This window comes from Schistocerca americana, chromosome 8 (genome assembly GCF_021461395.2).
Source record: "Schistocerca americana isolate TAMUIC-IGC-003095 chromosome 8, iqSchAmer2.1, whole genome shotgun sequence".
Lineage (NCBI taxonomy): Eukaryota > Metazoa > Arthropoda > Insecta > Orthoptera > Acrididae > Schistocerca > Schistocerca americana.
The window spans coordinates 524,707,408-524,729,027 of NC_060126.1; the positions used below are offsets into that span (position 1 = coordinate 524,707,408).

General features: G+C 43.5%; 1 protein-coding gene across 1 annotated transcript in view; it reads left to right on the forward strand.

The window, feature by feature from the left end:
- LOC124545964 (uncharacterized transmembrane protein DDB_G0289901-like) overlaps positions 1-21,620 on the forward strand; it is a 54,018-nt gene that overhangs the window by 23,956 nt on the left and 8,442 nt on the right. The window lies entirely within an intron of this gene.

The following is a 21,620-nucleotide window of genomic DNA, read 5'->3' on the forward strand; positions in this document are numbered from 1 at the left end:
TAATATGACCGACTATTTAATATGGTGTTGGGCCGCCTCAAGAATACAATACACAAGAGGTTCTGGATGTCGCGGATTAGGCCTTTGTGCCTGTACCAGCAATCTGCTCTGTCGTCACATTCTGCTCTACAGTCCGCATACGATTCAGACCATTACGTACCGTGATGAGGAGAGGACATCGAAGGTCTTACCGGCTACTGCAGGTCTCACCGTCATTCAACCTCCTTTCATAGCTCACGACAGCCAAACAATTTAACCATTTACCAATGATGTCCCTAAGCACCTGACACAGCAGACTACCCGTTCTCAGAGACACTGAAGTCAGTGTATTTCCGCATTATCGACCCGTATCGTCGCTAGAATGGTTTTTTCAATTATTTCTGCTCCGTTTAGACATTAGCATTAGCGCACCACGTATCTCCAATCCCACGAGGGAGCTTTCAGTGTTGACATACACAATGGGCATAATGTTTACGCTAATTAGAATAAAGCCACCATATAACAAGCCACACTTACGTTTTCCTAATAATTTCCCACTATTACTCTTGGTGTTCGGTTCGTAATTCGATTGATAAATATAGAATTACGTTTGACACCTTATGCGAGTGCCACTTTTGATTCCCATCGATGTATAGGGACTAACCACTTAACATGAGAACAGAGAATCCTGCAACTGGAGAAAGTGACATTTCTTGACTCTTACAAATAACAGTAAAGTAGGTAACGCTCAGAACATAGTCTAAAGGAAGCAGTAATTCAGAACACCACTTTTTAACTCAGCCACTAGCTAAGAAAGATTGCCAAGGTTTCACAAAATACCCAATAGTGATAGACGATGAAAATAGCGCTTTTAACTCAAGTAGTGTGCTCCGTCGATGCCTCTCAGAAGGCAGGCGCCACGGCGCCCCTCACCTCCATGCTGTCCAGTGGGTGGCCAGGGGCGGTCTTATCCTCCGGCGGCTCGTCTGCCTCTCTCCCCTCCCCAGTGGTACAGCAGGGCAGCCACCGGCGAAACCGGCGAAACATCTTCTGCAGGAAAGAAACACACTAAGTATTGTCCGACATTGTGTGTGAATGAGGTGTTCCTTCAACGCACCACACTTGGAGTAGACTATAACGCATAAATGTAACTGTTGAAACGTACCAGTCTAATTACAGAGTTAGATGGGTCGATGGATAATTATTCTGTTACGTAGCATGAATCAGTATTATGTGAACTTCAACTGGAATTACATTGAAGAAGGTATCTCGAGCCGCCACCTACTACTTATTTACCTCGCACATTTGTTTCGAAAGAAAAAACAGTTAGTGGATAGGCTTCAGTTCAGGAAAAATGTATGGAATTTTGATATAGCTTGATAATCCTTGATTAATTCAACGGGAGAATCAGATTGTTAAGGGCTCTTAAATATATTAAAAATCATACACGTCTGAGCTAATCTGGTCTGCGAAAACGTTGACAGGGGACTGAATAAATACCGGCTGAGTTACTGAATGCCAGCAAAGGCATTTCTTTTAGGATTAAATCTTAAAAGGGGAAGCTCACGAACAAACGTGTTTTTGAAAGTAAAACTTTAATTTACCGTGGACTGTTCGCAGTGAATATTGCCGGTAAAACCGACTCAAAAACATATACGAATCGCACGATCATTTTAAATCAGGAGTGCCGTTGAAGATATGGATTATGCACACAAATATTAAGACTAACCATTCATACACAGAAAAAAGTTGCTCAATATTTTAATAAATGAAACATCTAACTTGGGTTGGAGAGAGAAGATCCAAGATGGTCGAATACTTTAATAGAAAATTATTCCAAAATTAATAAAAGTTTTTTTGCTAGACAGCTATGAAACAATGAACCCGAACTACGTTCTACGTTTTTCAAACGAGTATGATGAATAGGCCAATCTCTAATTGCAATCGTTTAGTCTGAAAGGATAATGTCTTGTACTCTTGTGTGATCTTGTACTATTTCCGAGGCGGTTGTAACAGATTTACGTGTATTATGGACTACTTAATGTAATTCGTTCCTGTGTGTGCGAAATTGATGTCTGTCTAATGGCGGACAAGGACAGAAAGGATCACTTATTACATACCTGTTCCGAAGAACTGGTGTCCGGTTGGAGAAATGGACGTTTAGGCTTCTTCTCAGATGGTAATACGAAGCTTTCACAACTTTCTTCTTTATGTTAACTGTTAAGATGCGCTTTTTTCAGAACACCTCGAAACAATACTAGAGCGCACGAGAACTATACGGACTCGCAATGTTCTTGGCTAACATCGCAGATCGCTTCAAGTGACACTGCATTGTTGACAGGCAACCCAGATGACGATACATGCGCTGTTAACTGACTGCGTCCTACAGTTGCTACACAATGTTTCGGTGTCCACATATTACAGCATTTTCATAATTGTGTCTCATTTGAACTTAAGTGTAAATTAAGGAGTGAAATATCTAAAGGAAACAATTATTGCTTGAAATACAAAATATGCCAATGCGATTTCCTTGTATACCTCTACATCTATACCATACTCCGCAAGCCACCTAACGGTGTGTGGCGGAGGGGACTTTCGGTGCCACTACCCGATCCCTCCGACTCTGTTCCACTCGCGAATAGTGCGTGAAAAATTTCATTCTTTCCCGTACTGAACTACTGAACAACTTCTACGTGACCATTGAAAATATGTTTGTCAATTTTTGTAGTAATGTATTGCCTTATGGTATTAAAAGATTCCTTTATAGAGTAGGATTTTAATAGATGTAGTCAACGACAGAGGAGCTGTCTAGATGTCTTTTACTGTATTTGTATCTAATTGCATAAATGACAGTGTTATACGAAATGTTGGCAACATGTTACTACAGACGTACGTTGTCACAGGGGAACCATACGGCCAGTTTGCCTGTGAGCCCAGCTTCTTGTGTCGCTGTGGTTACTCAAGTACGAAAGCTGATTTAATTCTTATCCGAGTGTGATCGAGGCCGTGTGTTCGGGGAGCGAAAAGAACAAAAACGGTTCACTCTACTGATATTAGAACAGTTACTGCAGTTCACTCTTTCTCGTTGGTAGTGCTACGTTCTTTGAACTGAAATTTATATATGTGGGTTGCGAAATATTCCGTAAGATTAATTCGAATGTTGGTGCAAATGCTTATGTCCAGACATAACATAGGAAGTGACTCTGAGAACACTAGATACACTCAGAGGAGAAAGTTTCTCTTTCTCAATGATGGCGCCAGCAGTTTCACAAGTTTCCGATGTGAAACGTACTTCCACCCACCGGTTCACATTTACAAATTCATAGACACAAACACGGCTCACACGTTTGATGAGCGTTTCATCAGGGGAGAGAATAACGAGTAAATGAAGCAGGAGTTAATGTTATATCATGTTAAATGAATATCTTAATGCAGGTTAATGTAATATTGTCCTTGTTTTCCGTATTTTCCCTTCTCGTATCAGGGAGTATTTTACTGGCTTCTTCAGAGCACTAAATAATACGCATAAAAAGGGAAAATAGGAGGATCATATACCGTGAGATGAGATTCTCTTTGACCCTAGTGATGCAATGGAAAGCCCGTCCCCCCATACGGTGGTGAGGCTTTGAGGCCGCTCACTACTGAGAAATGTTCTCACAATTTACGTGATGTTTCCACTTAGGAAACAAAATTCCTGTAATCGTCTTCCCCGCAAAAAGAATGATCAGTAAACGTGCTCCTGAAGAACGGCTCAAGACACGTGAGGGTTTGAAGTGTCTCCGTCAGGCTTATCTATGTTGCTGTGTAGCCATATTCTAACGTTCTGTCGCTATTCTTCTTAACTGAAGTTTACCCTCATCAATGAACACTAAACGTGAAAAGACATTTTTGTCTTCCATCTCAACGCACAGACCGAATTTGCAAATCTGAACACGTTGTTTGTTGCCTTCAGAATGGATTGTTTACAAATGAATGCTGTATTGCGCGTAACTCAAATATCGTCGCAAATCACACCATGCGGAATGACGAACAGTTAACTCCTGACTGTTACACAGACTGAACTGCTACGGATTACATTTACAACAAGAAAGGAAAATTAGAGAACTGTAAACACTCTGATGGCGTGCTCTGCGCCTTGGGGATGCGTACAGGGCTGCCCTCTCACAGACAAGAAGAGTCTCGAAATAATGGCACAAATCGTAGGATCGCTTTAGTTATGGAAGATGCAATATCGCATTCGTGGAGAAAACCACGTTGCACCGTCGTAAATGAATAGTGGAGGCTGAAACGGAGAATGCAATACGCTGTTGCCTGATATCTCTGTCTTTATGTCTCGCTTGTTGGGTAATGGACGAGAGAACGCACGAGTTAGGTTCTCAAAGGAGAATTCCTGCTGCAAGTACAGGAACCGGCAACTTATAGTAGTCAGCAATGAACACTTCTAGCTTCGAAGTGGAAGTTAAATTTCATCCCAACTTTCTATATTGATCCGCGTAATAAATAAGGAGCGTTGGAGTCGAAAAAATATTCTGTTGCAGCTCTCGGTCTGAGTGCATAATAACTTATACTCCTTTAAATAACGGGATTTTAATTCCGAAAATAAATTAAAAAACACAGCACGATAGATAATACCATAGCGAGTGAAAATGGAACTATCATCAAGTAGAGAAATAATAGAAAGTAAATCGCATCACAGTATTCAGATATGCAAATCAAGGGGTACTGTACCAACTGATGATTTGTTTATGATTTTAGGAAACTATTCCTGAAAATCTGTAAATGTTGCTAGGTACCTTATCTTAATATGAATGCAATGACCATGCGGTAAAGTGATGGCATAATTATTCCGATGGGCGTATAGAAATTTCGGAATTTTTAAGCGAATTTTGTGACGAGAAAAGACATAAATTCTGCGTGACGTATTGAGCAGGTCGGTGGCTAAAAACCGTGACTGCATTCGGTTCCGACGAACTTAATATTTGGCGAGTATTCGCAATCAAAAATAATCAGTATTTTTGTAGCTATTACGTTTTCGGGAAATGCAACACCATGAACTTGCTAACGTGAGTGAAAAGGATTGTGAGTGACTGTGTTAAGACCAGCACGGGCTTGGCAGCGATACTTGCTCACCTAAGTTTCAGAATATATTAACTGAGGACAAGATTTCCAGCCTTTCATTTCGTGTGAAAAATTTCTCCAGAAACGTAGATTGGTGACTTTAATTGCAGCCTGGTTCACGTCGAAGTACTGTAGGTTTCGCTCGGCTTCCCTAATGATGATATGCCGAGACAATGTTCACAGGTAGGTGCAGGTTCGTCGTAAAGGGACAGAAAGAACCGCGCCGCCGCAATATCTTTAAGAAGAAGTAAAAGCCAAGCTCTCTCTTTTTAGCACGCATCTCCTCTATCCTCTGTCGCCCACAACATTACTATATTTCACACATACAGCAACGTCCTCTAATGGATAATTTCTGTACTCTGTACTGAGACAGAAGTTGCTCATCAGAACACCCGGGACATAATACGATTTCTTTCTACCTACCCTCAACATGGGGGACCGCTGGTTAAACAGCAGCACTTCTTGCGGTTCGCATAGCTGGTAATTTGAACGTTTTTTTCCCCCGTTACGCCAGATGGGTAACCAGCTGCCTACGGTTATATGGCTCGTCCTTCTCTTATTACAATTGATTCGTTATAACATACCCAACCTTGATGTTGTTTGCCTCTTGGTCATCGTGAACAGCGGAAAGTTGTGGTAGCTGCCGGCTCCACTCGATGTAGCCCGCCCAAAGCCACGAAGAAGCAGACCACTTCATATCTCCCACTTTCTCAGTTTGTTCGGAAATTTTCCTCTTTTACTTACAATTTTACATAAAAATGTAGTTCATAATATTTGTTTGGATATAATAAAAAAGCTAAATACAAAATTAGTCCAGGATGTGAAACTCACATCAGTTATTAATATACGTAAGGGGGAAAAAAGATAGGTCATAGGAAAGAGCAACTACGAAGAAAAGGAAAGTGACGACCGATGATGTCTCTGACCGAGCCAGCGACATCAGGATGCCTTCGAGTCTTGCAGTTTCGGTTCGAACTATTTCTTCTGAAACTACTTAGTTACATGCTATAGATACTATTTACAATACTTGTTCAGTGTCACGCGTTTTTCGAATGAAAATTATTAGCTAATCTGTTAGTATTACTGCAACTGTTCCCTCGATATAAAGTGACGTCGTATACGCAATGCCGGATGTGTTTGTTAGTTGTTATCTGTGTTCGTTAAATTAGGAGTGCTGCAATACAGATTTTATATGTCAGTGGAGGTATAATGACTGCGATATCGTTACAATAATTACGTTTACTGTAGTAATACAACTAATGCAGGTTTTACATATTTATTGCGATTAATGACGACAAAACTGTTAATGCTATTGTACTATTCTAAATCCCACGTTATCCTAAATCATGTGTAGTGTTGTCTACGTTCTGTGTCCTTCATGCATTGTCCGCGAAACATCATTTATTAATATACACTTACATTTGTTCCTGATTGTCATACCACCATCGAGACGTAAGTGTTTGATGTTCTGCGTCGGGTAGGTAACAGTGAAAAAGTGTGACTTTGGCTGAGGGTCACCCGGTGTAATTTGGGCAGCGAGTGTGTCCTGTCTCCGAGATCCGGGCAGGGATAATAACAGCACAATCAGCAGCAACTGAAGAAGACTGCTGCATCAGTAGTGGGAATAATGTGCGTAAAATGATAACAGCAACTCGTCACTACACATGAAAGCAAACAACTCATTAATTACCCTCAAGAATTCTGATGAACATCTGTGTCCCGTCTTTATAACGTTGTCGAGCAGCAAAAAAATTGTAAATATGAGACACATATTCCTTCACGTAGGTGCCTGTGTTTATCTTAGTCACATACTTCCGTGACATGCTCAGATAAATGTGGAGCAGCGCAGGGTATGTGATACTTCCTATGGTTCAGGCTTAACTTGTTAACTCCCCGTGTGGTCCGTCTGTACGATCTTTTTTTTTATAAATTCGGCATACAGCGTAGGCGATGTTGTGTCAGTAGCTGGGTTCACAGCTTAACATTTGTCTGTGCCTTATGGATTCGTAGTGATATTTATTTGTCGGGTTCGCATATGTAGTACGCAGTTCAGAAGGACATATTTAAGAGTTCATTGTTAGGCACAGGGGCACTATATTCGCTGACCGAGGTGTGCCTTCCATGAAAGTCCATACGGTACTTGACATATCCTACTAAAGAAATGCACCATGCTTTGACTGGGGTGTATATGGTGAATTTTCAGCTCTACTCAGATGTTGTGGAATAAAACAGTAAATTCTAGTCCCCCTGTTACGCATTCACTTGTCGCTGCTCCAGTTGTCCCTTGTCCCTTAAACCATGATCCGCAATTTCCATTATTTTGTCTACTTTTCTTCTCTTTAGGAAGTGTATCTAAGCTCGCTGACAGATTGTTAGGTCACTCGGGTATGTTCCGACCGCCACGCGTAGTGCCTCCACTGACGTTGTGCTGAAAGCCCCTATTGGTCTCAGCAGAACAGTTCTTTGACGTCGCGTAACAAGGTTACGTTCGTTATGAGAGAGAGAGAGAGTGACTACGTCCACGCCGCCAAATATACTACGGATCCACACAATATACGCTGTGTGATCAAAAGTTTCCGGACACCCCAAAAACATACGTTTTTCATGTTAGGTGCCTTGTTCTATCACCTATGCCAGGTACTCCATATCAGCGACCTCAGTAGCCACTATACATTGTGAGAGAGCAGAATGGGGCACTCATGGATTTCGAACGTGGTCGGGTGAAGGGGGGTCACTTGTGTCATACGCCTGTACACTTGATTTCCACACTACTAAACATCCCTAGGTCCACTGTTTCCGATGTGGTAGTGAAGTGGAAACGTGAAGGGACACGTACAGCACAAAAGCGTACAGGCCGACCTCGTCTGTTGACTGACGGAGACCGCCGACAGTTGAAGAGCGTCGCAACGTGTAATAGCCACACATCTATCCAGGCCATCACATACGAATTCCAAACTGTGTAAGGATTCACTGAAAATACTATGACAGTTAGATCAGTTAGGTGGGAGGTGAGAGAACTTGGATTTCATGGTCGAGCGTCTGCTCATGAGCCACACATCACGCTTCTACATGGGAAACGACGCCTCGCTTAGTGTAAAGAGCGTAAACATTGGACGACTGCACAGTGGAAAAACGTTGTGTGGAGTGACGAATCACGGTACACAGTGTGGAGATCCGATGGCAGGGTGTGGGTATGACGAATGTCAGGTGAACGTCATCTGCAAGCATGTGTAGTGCCACCAGTAAAATACGGAGGCGGTGATGTTAGGGTGCAGTCGTGTTTTTCATGGAGGGGCTTGCACCCCTAGTTGTTTTGCGTGGCACTATCACAGCACAGGACTACATTTATGTTTTTGGCACCTTCTTGCTGTTTTGGACCGCCGACTTCGTGCCAGGCATCACCGACCGACACCTATATCTCTCCTCAGTGCAGCACCCAGTGAAGAAAGGGCTATCATTCCGCCAGAAACCTTCCAGCACGTGACTGAATGTATGCATGCGAGAGCGGAAGCTGTCATCAGGACTAATGCTGGGCCAACACAGTATTGAATTCCGGCATTACCGTTTGAGTGCACCATGAACTTGTAGGTCATTTTCAACCAGGTGTCCGGATACTTTTGATCATATAGTGTAGGTTGTAGTGGCTCTATGGAAGCGGCTATGTTGATGCATGAAAGTGGAAAAGTTACCGTGTTTCATCAACACTCTGTTTTATGTGCTGATTGAGCGGAAGTCGATCGTCAGTCTATACCAGTATGTATCTAGTTACGTGTTTTCTGTGACTATTTGCATTGTGCCATTTTATAATCAGGTCTCTCTGTAATTTTACTTCCGATAAAATGCGAACTGTCATGTTGGCAGACTGTGTAGGATGCCTCTAGCTTTGGTTTCCAGAATTCTTTATGAGTTGGCTCTCACCACAGGCAACCAACATGTCATCAGCGGACGCGACATTATCGCAAATATGTATGAGTATACTCCCATCCATTTCTGTTAGGAGAAGCTCGATGGAAAACTTGCGGTTCACATTGTGCGCTAACTCGTATGCTCGGTTAAATGTATCATCAATCAATTTATTTCCAAGGAACCCGTATGTTGTTCTAATGGAATGTCTTAGATGACATTTCCGTGGTGCAGGTGCTACAGAGTAAATATATGAGTAATTCGTAAGTGAAACATCATCCTCTTTCACTTCAGGAGTAAAGTTCATCTTTAACGACATTCTGTATGAAAATTGCTGCAACTAACCAACGTTTTCAAGAGGAAAAGTACCTGCAGAATCAGTGTTGGAATATCTTGCTGTTCTAACAGAACTGAATGAAAATCTATGTGTATGGAGAAGCATGACTTGCTTATCATAATGGTAATGGATATTACTAATGTGGGCATGAACTGTATGCTGATTACGAGATACTTACAGACTCACACACACACACACACACACACACACACACACACACACACACAGAGAGAGAGAAAGACAGAGAGAGAGAGAGAGAGAGTGACAGAATAAATGGAGCAATCGACCTCATCCGCAGTGGCTAGTCTACATGTAATTTATACATGTAGATTAGTGGTTAATATCTGTCATACACTGAAGCGCAAAAAGAAACTTGTATAGGCTTGCGTATCCAAATAAAATCTAAAACACCAAACTCTGCACGAACAGGCCATGAAGGTCCAACAATACCAACAGGTCGCCATGTCATCCTAAGCCCGTATGGGTCACTGGATGCTGGTGTGGAGTGGAATGTGGTCAACACACACTCTCCCAGCCGTATGCCGGTTTACTGTGTATTCAAATACAGAGATATGTAAACAGGCAGAATACAGCGCTGCGGTCGGCTACGCCTATGTAATACAACAAGCATCTGGCGCAGTTGTTAGATCAGTTACTGCTGATACAATGGTGGGTTATCAAGATGTAAGTGTGTCTGAGCTTGCTGTATTAGTCACAGCACGAGCGATGGAACACAGTATCTTCCAGGTAGCGAGGAATTGGGCATTTTCCTGTACGACCAAACTGAAAGTGTACCGTGAATGTCAGGAATCCGGTAAAACATCAAATATCCCACATTGCTGCGGCCGGGAAAAGATACCGCAGGAACGGCACCGACGACGACTGAAGAGAAACGTTCAATGTGACAGTAGTGTAACCCTTCCGGAAGAAACTGTAGATTTCAGCGCTATGCCATCAACAAGTGTCAGTGTGCGAACCATTCAACAGAACAGAACTGATATGGGCTTTCCGAGCCGAGGGCCACTCGTGTACTTTCGATGACTGCACGACACAAGGCCTTACGCCTCGCTTGGGTATGTCAACACAGTTTCAAATTGTATCGAGCAGATGGGCGTGAAGGGGTAAGGAGAAAACCTCGTGAATCCAGTGGGGGACTGTTGAGGCTGGTGGAGACTCTGAAATGGTATGGGGCGAGTGCAGTTGGAATGATGTGAGACCTCTGATACGTCTAGATACGACAATGTCAGGTTTCACATACGTAAGCATTGTGTCTGATCACCTGCATCCATTTATGTCCATTGTGCATTCCGACGGACTTCGGCAATCCCAGAGGACAATGAGACACACCACACTTCCAGAAACACTCATCTGAGTTTAAACATGTCCGCTGGCCACAAGACTCCAAAGAAATGAACATTATTCAGTATATCTGGGATGCCTTGCAACATGCTACTCAGAAGAGATCTGCACGCCCTCATACTCTTATGGATTTATGGACAGCAATGCTGGATTCATGGTGTCAATTCCCCCAAACAATGCTTCAGACATGTCAAGTCGTGTTGTGACATTTCTGAGTGTTTGCAGGGCCCTATACGATATTACGTAGGTGTACCAGTTTCTTTAGCTCTTCAGTGTAAGAAACTAAGGAGTTGTAACGGCACCACAATTTCAGATAGGGAAGCTGGGTTTGGTGCAATATTTCAGAGCGCCCAAGTTACAGCCATGTGCAGGCCGGATTGCAGTAAGTTACGCTGACTAGCAGTTGCGAAGTGGAATGGAGGCCACAGGGCCGTCGAACCACTGAAAAATATAAACGCAGCGGATCGCATGCCGCAATCTACAGGCAGAAAGGGCCCACTGGCACAACCGGGGTGTGGTGTGTACGTGACACGAAGTGTCGATTTAGCGAAACAGAGGCGCAAAGCCGAGGTCAAATATGTACTGTTTTCTAATGAGATGCATTAAAGTGTAGCAGCTCTCCTAGACGGTGGGGCGAATCGCATGCAGCAACAGATGCGGTGACAGCATCCGAGTCCACGGCGGGTCGTTGGTTCGAACCTCTGAGGCCGATGCAGAGTCCACAGCCAGCCAGCGGTGGGGCACTCTTCGGCTCGCTACCGCGGGCGGTTGTCTGGGCTCCCGACACGCACTGGAGACTTCCCGAGGCGAGGACCACAGATTCTGACGCCAGATCACGGGTGGTCGTTGCCACTGAGTTCTCAGCTACGCCAGCGAGGGAGAAGCAGCGGCGGGGCCGGCCAACGGCTCCCGGCAGAGCAGTGCAGAAACAACGAGGACAGCTGAGTCAGCTCCTGGCGAAGCCATCCTGACGTAATCGGAAATCTGCAGCTGGCGTACAGGGCCGGCTCGACACAGCGCATTGCACTGGGTCACTGGGGATGTGGCCTCAGCATTGCAGGTTCAAAATGGTTCAAATGGCTCTGAGCACTATGGGACTTAACTACTGAGGTCATCAGTCCCCTAGAACTTAGAACTACTTAAAACTAACTAACCTAAGGACATCACACACATCCATGCCCAAGACAGGATTCGAACCTGCGACCGTAGCGGCCAGCGGTTCCAAACTGAAGCGCTTAGAACCGCACGGCTACAGCGGCCGGCAGCATTGCAGGATGCTGTGACACAGACCGAGGTGAATGGGGCACTGTAGCTAAAGAACAATAAATCTTTTTGAATGTTCTCGCCAAGTTTTAATACGGCAACTCCTGGCACCCACCCACTACATTTGGTGTCTTTCCGCTACATTTGGTCATCCTGATACATTCGGTGGCAGAAGCCGCCACAACATTAGGTGTCAGAATAGCGGACGTTGTCTGTCCAGTACGACCTGTAAGCCCACTGCCTGCATTATGGTCGCAAGATATGGTGATTGCTGACAAATTTGTTCTTTTTGAGTGTTGGACGTTTTATTTCTTTTTTGTTTTTTCGAGTGTCGCTCCTGGCAAGCCACATTTTAGACGTTTTACATGTGCATAGTAATTTTTGTTGTCAGAGTAAGTGTTAGTGTGTTTGAGGCAGTAAGATGTGTTATTTGTTTCGTGCCATTTAATTAGTTTTGTATTGGTTTATGATGATACTGAGTATCATGATACGGAGCTGTAGGAAGTCAGGTTGTTCTTGTACTTAAATGTTTTGTTTCGGGACTAACTGGGAACGAAAGCAACACAATGACAGAGTCAAGGACGCAAGGTGTGTCGGAACCAGAAGCAGTGCGGGTTTTGATGGAAAAGATAGGAGATTTGACAGTGGACAATACACAGCTGAGAAATGAATTAACATCTAGAAGTGAGCCGGAAACCGCATGTGATCAGTCGTTGTTGCCTAGGGTGCAGAAGATTGATCCAGCCGCCGTAAGTTTGATAATTCCGTTTTCTGGCAAGGCAACTGGGGACGTGCGTTCGTTTGTGGAGGACTTGGAGACTTGAGCGGTGATGAGCGGCTGGTCTGTTGAGCAGTTGTTACATATTGCCAAGATTAGATTAACAGGTAAAGCGAAAACATATGTAAGGTGTGCTGAGGCCTTAAGGGAGGCAGAACAGTTTAAGCAGTTAAAGGAAGGGCTTTTATAAAGGTACAAGAAACAGAATAGCGCTCGGTACTTTAGGGAGAGGTTAAGTGCAATGACAAAGAGACTGGGGAGACGATAGAGAAAGTTGCGGACAGGATAAGGGAAATTAATGAGTATACTTACGAGTTGGATCAGAACGATGAAGCAAATACTGTTCTGTTGCAGGAGGCCGAGCAAAGGCCACTCGATGTATTCTTGAGAGGGTTACCGGCGCATCTGTCACGGAAAATGCGTGAAGGGAATCGGAAAGATTTCCATTCGGCCGTTCAGCTGGCAATCCAATGTGAGGAAATAGATATGGCAACAGCGGTACGTGAGAAGCAAACAGTGTTTACGGCGGGGGTAAAATGTTATAATTGTGGTCGTACGGCTCACGTGCAGAGGCAATGTACCCAGTCGCCAAGGAATAGAGGAAGGGGTGAAAATCAGCAGAGTGTAGCATGGAGAAGTGGAGATAGGAGAGGTGTACAAGAGTTAAAAGGCAGAGGGGGCCCAAGACCCACCTAAGGCAGCTCCCATTTAATTTCAATGATACGAATACGTATGCAGAGGTGGAATGTTCAGTGGTTGGATCCATAGGAACTAAAATGCTTAAGATTTTGTTGGACACATGGGCGCAAGTGTCAGTGGCTACTAAGAATATAGTGGGACAAAGGAAGTTAGACCCACCACGTTGTAGATTGAGTGGATTGGGGGATAAGGAGGTCACGACTTTGGGGTCGGTGACAGTTGACTTTAGAATAGGGAAAGTCCGATTTAATGCATGCCTGGAGGTAGTACCATGGGTAAGCGAGGGCTACGACGTGATCCTATGAGTAGATTTCTTGTATCAACATCATGCCGAAATTGACCTTGGACAACGAACTGGGGAACTTGGTGGAATGTTATTTCCACTAGGGGAAACTGTTGTCAATGCAGAGCTGTCGCGAAGGGGGTTCAACGTAATGAACAAACCAATTGAATGGCGTACATTAGCATTAAGGCTTAATTTGCATGAGTGTGTGTCTAGTGGCATCGGGAAGTCGGTTAGGGTAAGTGTGGAGTCAAATCTACCTGTGGGTACAGCATGTGTTACTGAACCATTGGAGGATAATGAAGTTTTGGGTTCACTGGGTTATTTTGTGAAAGGTAGTGTTGTACGCGTACAGGAGGAGAACGACGGGCGATTAGTTCCCGTGAACGTGGATAATTTGAGCGCTGTAAACGCGAATTTGAGCAAAGGAGTTTTAGTAGCACATTTAGATGTGCCAGATGACGAAGACTGTGGATCGAGAGGTAGGCGAAGCGATCAACCACTATCTGCCGATATAACTTCATTGCGTGACAAAATTAAGCATTTAAAAGGAGGAGAAAGAGAGCATATGGAAAAATTATTGTGGGAATTTAAAGATTTGTTTTTTCCACAAGAGCCGTTACCAGCAACCTAGGATGCCAACAGGGAATGAAGCACCTGTTTACCGCAAACCATACAGAATACCGAGTTATTTGCAGCCGATTGTGGAGGATTTCATTGATCGGCAGCTGGCGGACGGTATTATAGAGCATAGACGTAGTTAGCTGGGGAGCGGGCATTGTCGTTGTGCCTAAAATGTCTATGGGTGGAACTAAGAAATACAGGTTCCGTTGTGACTACGGATGCCTCAATAATAAGACAGTAACGGACGAATACACCATTCCAAACATATCGGAGACTTTGGATCACTTAGGACAGTGTCAGTACTTTTCTACGATGGATTAGACAAGTGGTTATCGTCAGTTAGAGGTGGCTCCAGAGGATCGTCCAAAAACTGCTTTCTCTAAACCTGGAGGCTATAACCGGTACATTAGAATGCCATTCGGTTTGAAAAACGCTCTAAAAACGTTTCAGAGGTTGTTAGACAATGTTTTGAGGGGTATGAAACCATGGCAGTGTCTTGTCTATTTGGATGACTTTATAGTGTTATCAAGTAGTATTATGGAGCAGCATAGACAGCGGTTAAGGGAAGTCTTTATGAGGTTAAGAGCAGCCCGTTTGACGTTGAGCTTAGAGAAGTGTCATTTTGCGTTAGAAAAAGAAAAATATTTGGGTCATATTATCAGTAAGGACAGAGTACGAACAGATGCGAGGTTGGTACAGGCTGTAAGGGATTTTCGGGAACCGAAAACAGTTAAGGAAGTGCAATCATTCATCGGAATTTGCAATTTCTATCGAAAGATCGTGAAGCGTTTTGCAGATTTAGCGCAGCCATTGACGCGACTCTTACGAAAGGGTGTAAAACTCGAGTGGACAGGAGAGTGTCAGAAAGCGTTTGACAAACTGAAAGAAGTGTTAACACCAAGTCCGGTTCTTGTGTTTCCAGATTTTAAAAAGGAGTTTATACTAGCAAGCTATGCATCGAATCAAGCATTAAGGTGTGTTCTTAGCAATGAAATAGATGGGAAAGAGCATCCTGTAGCCTATGCGTCTAGGCAGTTGAACGCAGCAGAGAAGAATTACTCAACAACAGAGAGGGAGATGCTAAGCGTAATCTATGGAATCAAATATTTTAAATGTTATTTATATGGGAGAAGATTTTGGGTAGTGACAGATAATGCTGCGTTCAAGTGGTTGCTGGGGTTGAAGGATCCATCCACTAGACTCGTTAGATGGGCTGTGAGGCTCAGTGAATTCGACTACGAATTGGTGCAGAAGCCTGCGAAGAAGCACGGTAATGCGGCTGCACTGAGCAGAAAGGTGGCAAAAATAGAAGTCATAGGTTATGACCTGGCGGTATGGCAAGAATTACAGGACGCGAACAATGATTGTAAATTGTATCGGACACAGCCACAATTTCATATGTGCCACTCTCTTCAGTGGAGGGAAACGAAGATAGGGCCAAGGGTAGCAGTGCGTGCGATGCTGAGGGATGAGGTTTTGAAGGAAGCACATGATCACGTGTTATCTGGTCATGCAGGGTGTAGAGCGACGAATAGGAGAGTGGCAAAAAGGTATTGGTGGGGAGGTGTGGATCAGTATGTCAAGAATTGTATACCATGTGCGCAGAGAGCAGATTTTAGTGGGAAACAGATACAGCTACAACGATTACTGGAAGCAAAAGGTCCATTCTAGTTGCTCGGGATTGATGTTTTGGGACCTTTTAGGACCTTTTAGGCTATGCCGAATCAACAGGCAATGGTCGCGCAAGCGTTAGTAAACAACTGGATTTTGAAGTTTGGTGTACCAGAGGCAAGAAGAAGGCACAAACGTCATGTCGGATTTAATGATGGAGCTGTGTAAACTGTTGAACGTAAAGAAGTGAGGACGAGTGCGTTGCATCCTGAGGCCAACGGTAGGACAGAACGGGTACACACAACATCGGGAAGATGCTGAGTTTTTGTGTGGATTCTCAACACCATCAGTGGGACGAGTATTTGAAGCATATTGTATGCGCATACAATGTAGAAGTCCAAACAAATACCGGTTTGTCTGCATATGAGGTAGCATACGGGCGAAAAATGCCGTCACCGTTTGTTGTAGTGAAGCTACAGAAGAGAAGGACCGGTGAATCTGTACGTCAATTCGCGAGAACAATTCGTGATGTTTGGAAACGGGTACAATAGGAGAATACAAAGGCTTTGGAAAGGCAGGAAGACGGAGTAAAGCGGAAACGAAGTTAACCGCAGTATAAAGTGGGGCAATGGGTAATGCTGCGCAGCCTCTATACGCAAAAATGGAAAACGAAGAAGTTCCTCACGAGGTATCAACGACTATATCAAGTTGTTGAAACCGCATCTCCCGTTAACGTTAAGCGCAGAGAAAACCAGGAAGATAGAGTACAGCATGAAGTACCATATGCTTTGCGATCCTGGAAGTAGTAGAGTACTTGTGTTTCTTTCTTTTTTTTTTTTTTGGTGTCATGTATAATTGGGTTGCGTAGATGAAGTAGGCATTCTGCTTTCGTATATGTGTTTTCGAGTATTGTGAGCCTGCTGAGGCATCAGTCTTTTTGAAGAGGGAGGAATGTTGATGGTGTGATCCCTGTCCTTAGGTCACTGGAAATGATAGTGCTGCGTCAGGGAAGTCGTGTTTATTGCACCATTTCATATAATGTAAATTTAAGGATGAAAGTAGTAGTCACACAATCGGTGTTGAGTTTGGATAAAAAATAGCGAATGTTGGAGGAAAAACTGTGAAACTACAAATATGGGACACGTTCACGGTGCACCTATTATTAGCCAGGGGAAAGGAACAGACTGTCCAATGGACATCAAGGAGCCAAAATTGAGCTTGCAATGGGCCCACTGTTCACATCCGATGACAGTTCAGAAATTATGCTATGCCTGCATCAGCCAAGCCATGTATAAAATGATCGTTAGTAGTGGGGAATACCTCTTAGAAAGAAACACATAGCAGCAGCCTCCAACATGTGAAAATTACAAGTCATTCCGCCACTAATTCTGTAAACAGCACATTGTCAGGCAGATGAATACATGGAGATTGCAGTGCCTCACAAACACCTATCGCTAACTTAGAGATATCTTAGTTATGAAGCTAAAGTCTCGATATTACACCCAAGATGCGACAGGTGGATGAAGTACATCACATAAATCATACTTCGTTTAGAGGGATTTGTCACGTTTCATCACAGATGAGATGGAAGTCCTCTGATGACCGACAGATTTACCATCAACAATCGCAAGTAGACAGTGCTTTATATCATACAGAACACGTGGCTGTGTACGAGTCGAACGCGTGGCTATGTAACGTGACTGATGCATCCTGAAGGAACAGTGGAAAACTTGCCCAGCAGCAAATTTTCCCTTTCTAGACTGCATCGTCAGTCTACCATTAAATCGTACCTCGCTACAGCTTTATCTCAATTACTCACCCCGTCCAATCTCTGTTATCATTTAATGCACATGCTTATAAGTTTAGTGGTGAGTGGTTGTCTGTCTTTCTGAAAGCGCCATATCGTAGTCAACTCGCGTATATCACTGGTACCTCAACAGACATAAAGTATATGTTGTCTCGACGGAAAAAAATAATTGACTGCTTCCCTGATTCCCTTCGCTTCCATGTTGATATTTTCTCGGATTCCTCTTGCTGCCATATACTTGCTTCAATGTACAAACTGTTCTCAACCAACCAAAAGGTATGCAAGTACTTCCTCAATTTTCCCGCTTTTCGGTGTACATTTGGTCAAATTGTACCTATTCCCCCGCCATTTCCCGAAATTCTATCAATTTTAAGTCAGTTCTACCCATGCCTTAAACTCTCGTTCTGTATTCTAAAATTGCTTGTAAATGAAGTACAGCTGCAAACACCTAGCCAAAATGCACTGATTGGGAGGCGTCGTTTTCTGTACATCTCTGTATATGCATCAGTCGTGGATTTCTCACATCACAACACTTTCAAATCTGTTACTATACATCGACAAGGAGTGCTAATCTCCTCTAAATGGGCGCATCTCGAGAACTCTTGTGCACTTCAATGGGCGAGGACTCGGCAAGCTCCATTCATTCACAAGACGTGGAATATAGCGGTCTTCTTCTGGTCGGTTGCAGATGAAACTGGCAATGGTGCTGCAGGTCTGGTTGGTCAATGGCCATGTGAGGCGGTGCCTTTCAGTCGCTACTTTTACCCTAAGACTCCTAGAATGCTCTGAGATACCCATCAGCATAGAGATAGATCGTAAACTAATCGCTATAATCGAGGTTTTACAAATACGTAGAGTCCTGTCTGATATACTTTGATGATGTATGTGAACTACATTCGCAATGACACTCACAAATTGAAGAACGGATGGTTAAGCCATGATACTGAAACTGGGAAAAATGCTGTCACATCATTGATAGGTGTGGAAATTACTGTAAAATTGCAAAAATTGTTCACACTATCAACTATAATGCTTATTATTTCAGTACATCGACGGCGTCTTTTCCATCCCATCCGTCCACTGACATGCTGTTGGTTACCACATAATGATTGACTGACATCGCTTGTTTGAGTTGGAGCAAGAGATTTGTGGAGGGGTGACACATTCTGGGGATGGCTAGCACAGTGATCGCGTACAGAACCTCAATATGAGGAATCAGTTGAAATGGAATGCAGAGCCATCAGCTATTCCATCGCTGTGACAGATGAGTTCAAATGTAGAGCTCGTGAATCACCTTCAGACTGCAGTTTGGAAACCCCCCACAACGCCACAAAACTCTTACAATTTCCTTAAGTTGTAATTGACTTTTAATTGAAATCATACAGTGTGTGTGTTGTGTTATGGTAAGAGCGGTAACAACATGATTTACACCGTGCGACGTCTAGTTTCCTGCGAGAGGTCGTGGATCAGAAAGTGTTAATGTCAGTTTAGAACCTGACACATACCTCGAAGTTGTGGTAGAAAAACAAAATGTTTGGCTGTATACAAAGCCTGTTAGAGGAGAAAACAATAATGTTTAAACAACGAGAAAGGGTCACAGGGCGCCTCTCTTGACACGTACAGTATAGTCTGCGGGATATGGTCATCCTCCTAGAGCACATGTGATGAAGCTTTAAACTGGTCTGTGCAGTTGATCAATGCCTGTATATTTAACAGGATTGTCACATGTGCTCGATGCCTCCAGCATGCAGTATTTGTTTTCGACATACGGGAGGAGAGAGATGCGGTAAAAATCTTATCGATTTCTGTGTCGGATGAAGTTACTGGAGCTTTTATAGTTCCTAATTTTTTCTGTTGGAAGGTACATATTAACGAAGATATCATTTTGGGAAGATAGATGTGAATGGATGTTTATCTTCAGTACTTGCATATAGTTTGGGGACGCACCACAGTGCAGTAGCAAAAATCCTTGTCCTTCTCCCAGTTCCCGTTTCCATCGAATGGTCAAAACACAGTCCTGTCGCAGAACGCAGCTTAGCCTGTTTCGACATGGGTTGCAGAAGGTGGTAGATATATTTACCTCCGACTCCTAGCAGCTCCGACTTGAAGTGGAACGATCACATGTGTAAAGCTGGTGAAATGGCAGCAGCTGCAAGGTGCATGAGAGCTATCTAATAAGAGGTTGGAATTTTGCTGTAGCAAAATTCCAACCTTCGAGAAAGGTGAATCATTTCGAGATACGAGAGTGCCAGAAATATGATTGACTAGTGCCTTTAATCAATAAAGGACTTCTCCATAGGATCAACGCAGGTATGTGCGTTAATGGGAGGACTTGTTTCGAAATCCCAGAGAGAAATTCTAGCGGACAGCGTAGCACTAGAGATCCGAACAGCTAGTGTAAGTTTCTTACGACCTCAATCAGCACATCACCCACTGTTTCTGATCCTTCTCAATCAAGCATTGCCTATAGACCAGTCGATATATCACCGAACGTCTGACATGGCATCGAGACAGGAATGCATTACAAATACCGGAGAAGTATCTAGCGGCGGTGGAGTGAGGGAGTCGCAAATACCACATTCATTAGCTGAATCACTTTTTTAATTGTGTAACATTGTTACAAGGTAGCACCATCGGCGACATGTAAGCACACTGTTGGTCTGATACAATATACTCCAGCGAACACCGTTTAATTACGTGTTATGGTATCTGTCTGGACAAAAAAAACACCTTATTCACAGGTGATGTCGTACCTCGATTTGTAAAGCGGTTATAGTTTTAACATGGATACTTGTGTGCACCTGTAGAACCAAGACCGCTTGTGATGGTAATATGATTGTATTTTATAACACCTCGCTGTTTGTAAGACGATTACGCCCCTCTTTCTAGCACACAGTCGTACCATTCACAAGAAAACTTATTAGACATGTCTACCCATCCTTCATTTTCGGTCAGTATTATTTCGTGTCGCTGGAAATCAGTTATTGACGAAGCATTACAGTTAGTAGTAGAGGATATTGATACGTTCGCCTTGAGCATCAGAATTGTAAAGTATGTGTTTGGGTTCAGACCTGTGCAAAAGACATGACTATGACCAGTCGTAAGGAAGGTATGGATTTCAAGTAGAATACCGTGACGGCGAAGGGAAGTGTATGTCAAGTCATAAGAATTGTACAGATATTTCTATTTCCAGAGCCATAGCCGTCAGCAGGATGTAGTTCCGATAGCTCCCTCACTGTCGAATGTCATTCAAATGAAACCACAATACTAACATTTAATTGTAATTATAGCGATCAAATATATATGTGACCGATTTTGTAGGATGATTCTGTCTGTGCGTGGTCTGTGGCGGGAATGATTCACGTTTCCCGTTAACGGGAGGGACCGTCCAAACGGAGAGCGCTGTTGCAGTGCAGGAATGAAGTTCACTTAACTGTGTAGTCCTCTAGACGCCCGAATAGTGAACTAATACTTAGTATGTGCTGGACAGCTTTCGTGACCAAGTGCAAATCTGACGAGATTCAACATGGACATTCGTTTGCACTGGGCCATTATTCCATCGCATGTAAATTGTTCTGTTGACTGAGTCTACGCATTTGATTTCTTTACTTAGTTGAGGTAAGTTCGATTGTGGTGTATGCAGCTAGCAGGTGCAAGACACATTTGCTGCTTGTCTAGAAATGAGAAACACCTCAGTTGACTTTGTAAATTATATGGATTATTTGGAATCTGCTAAATCACCGACATCAGTATTCGTGAGCGAAAATATCAGATTGCTCTATTTTTTTCTTTTTTCAAGGTTGTTCACATAAAGGTCTTTGGAGACGGGCTAAGTTTCTAGTTACTCAGTGGTTTACGG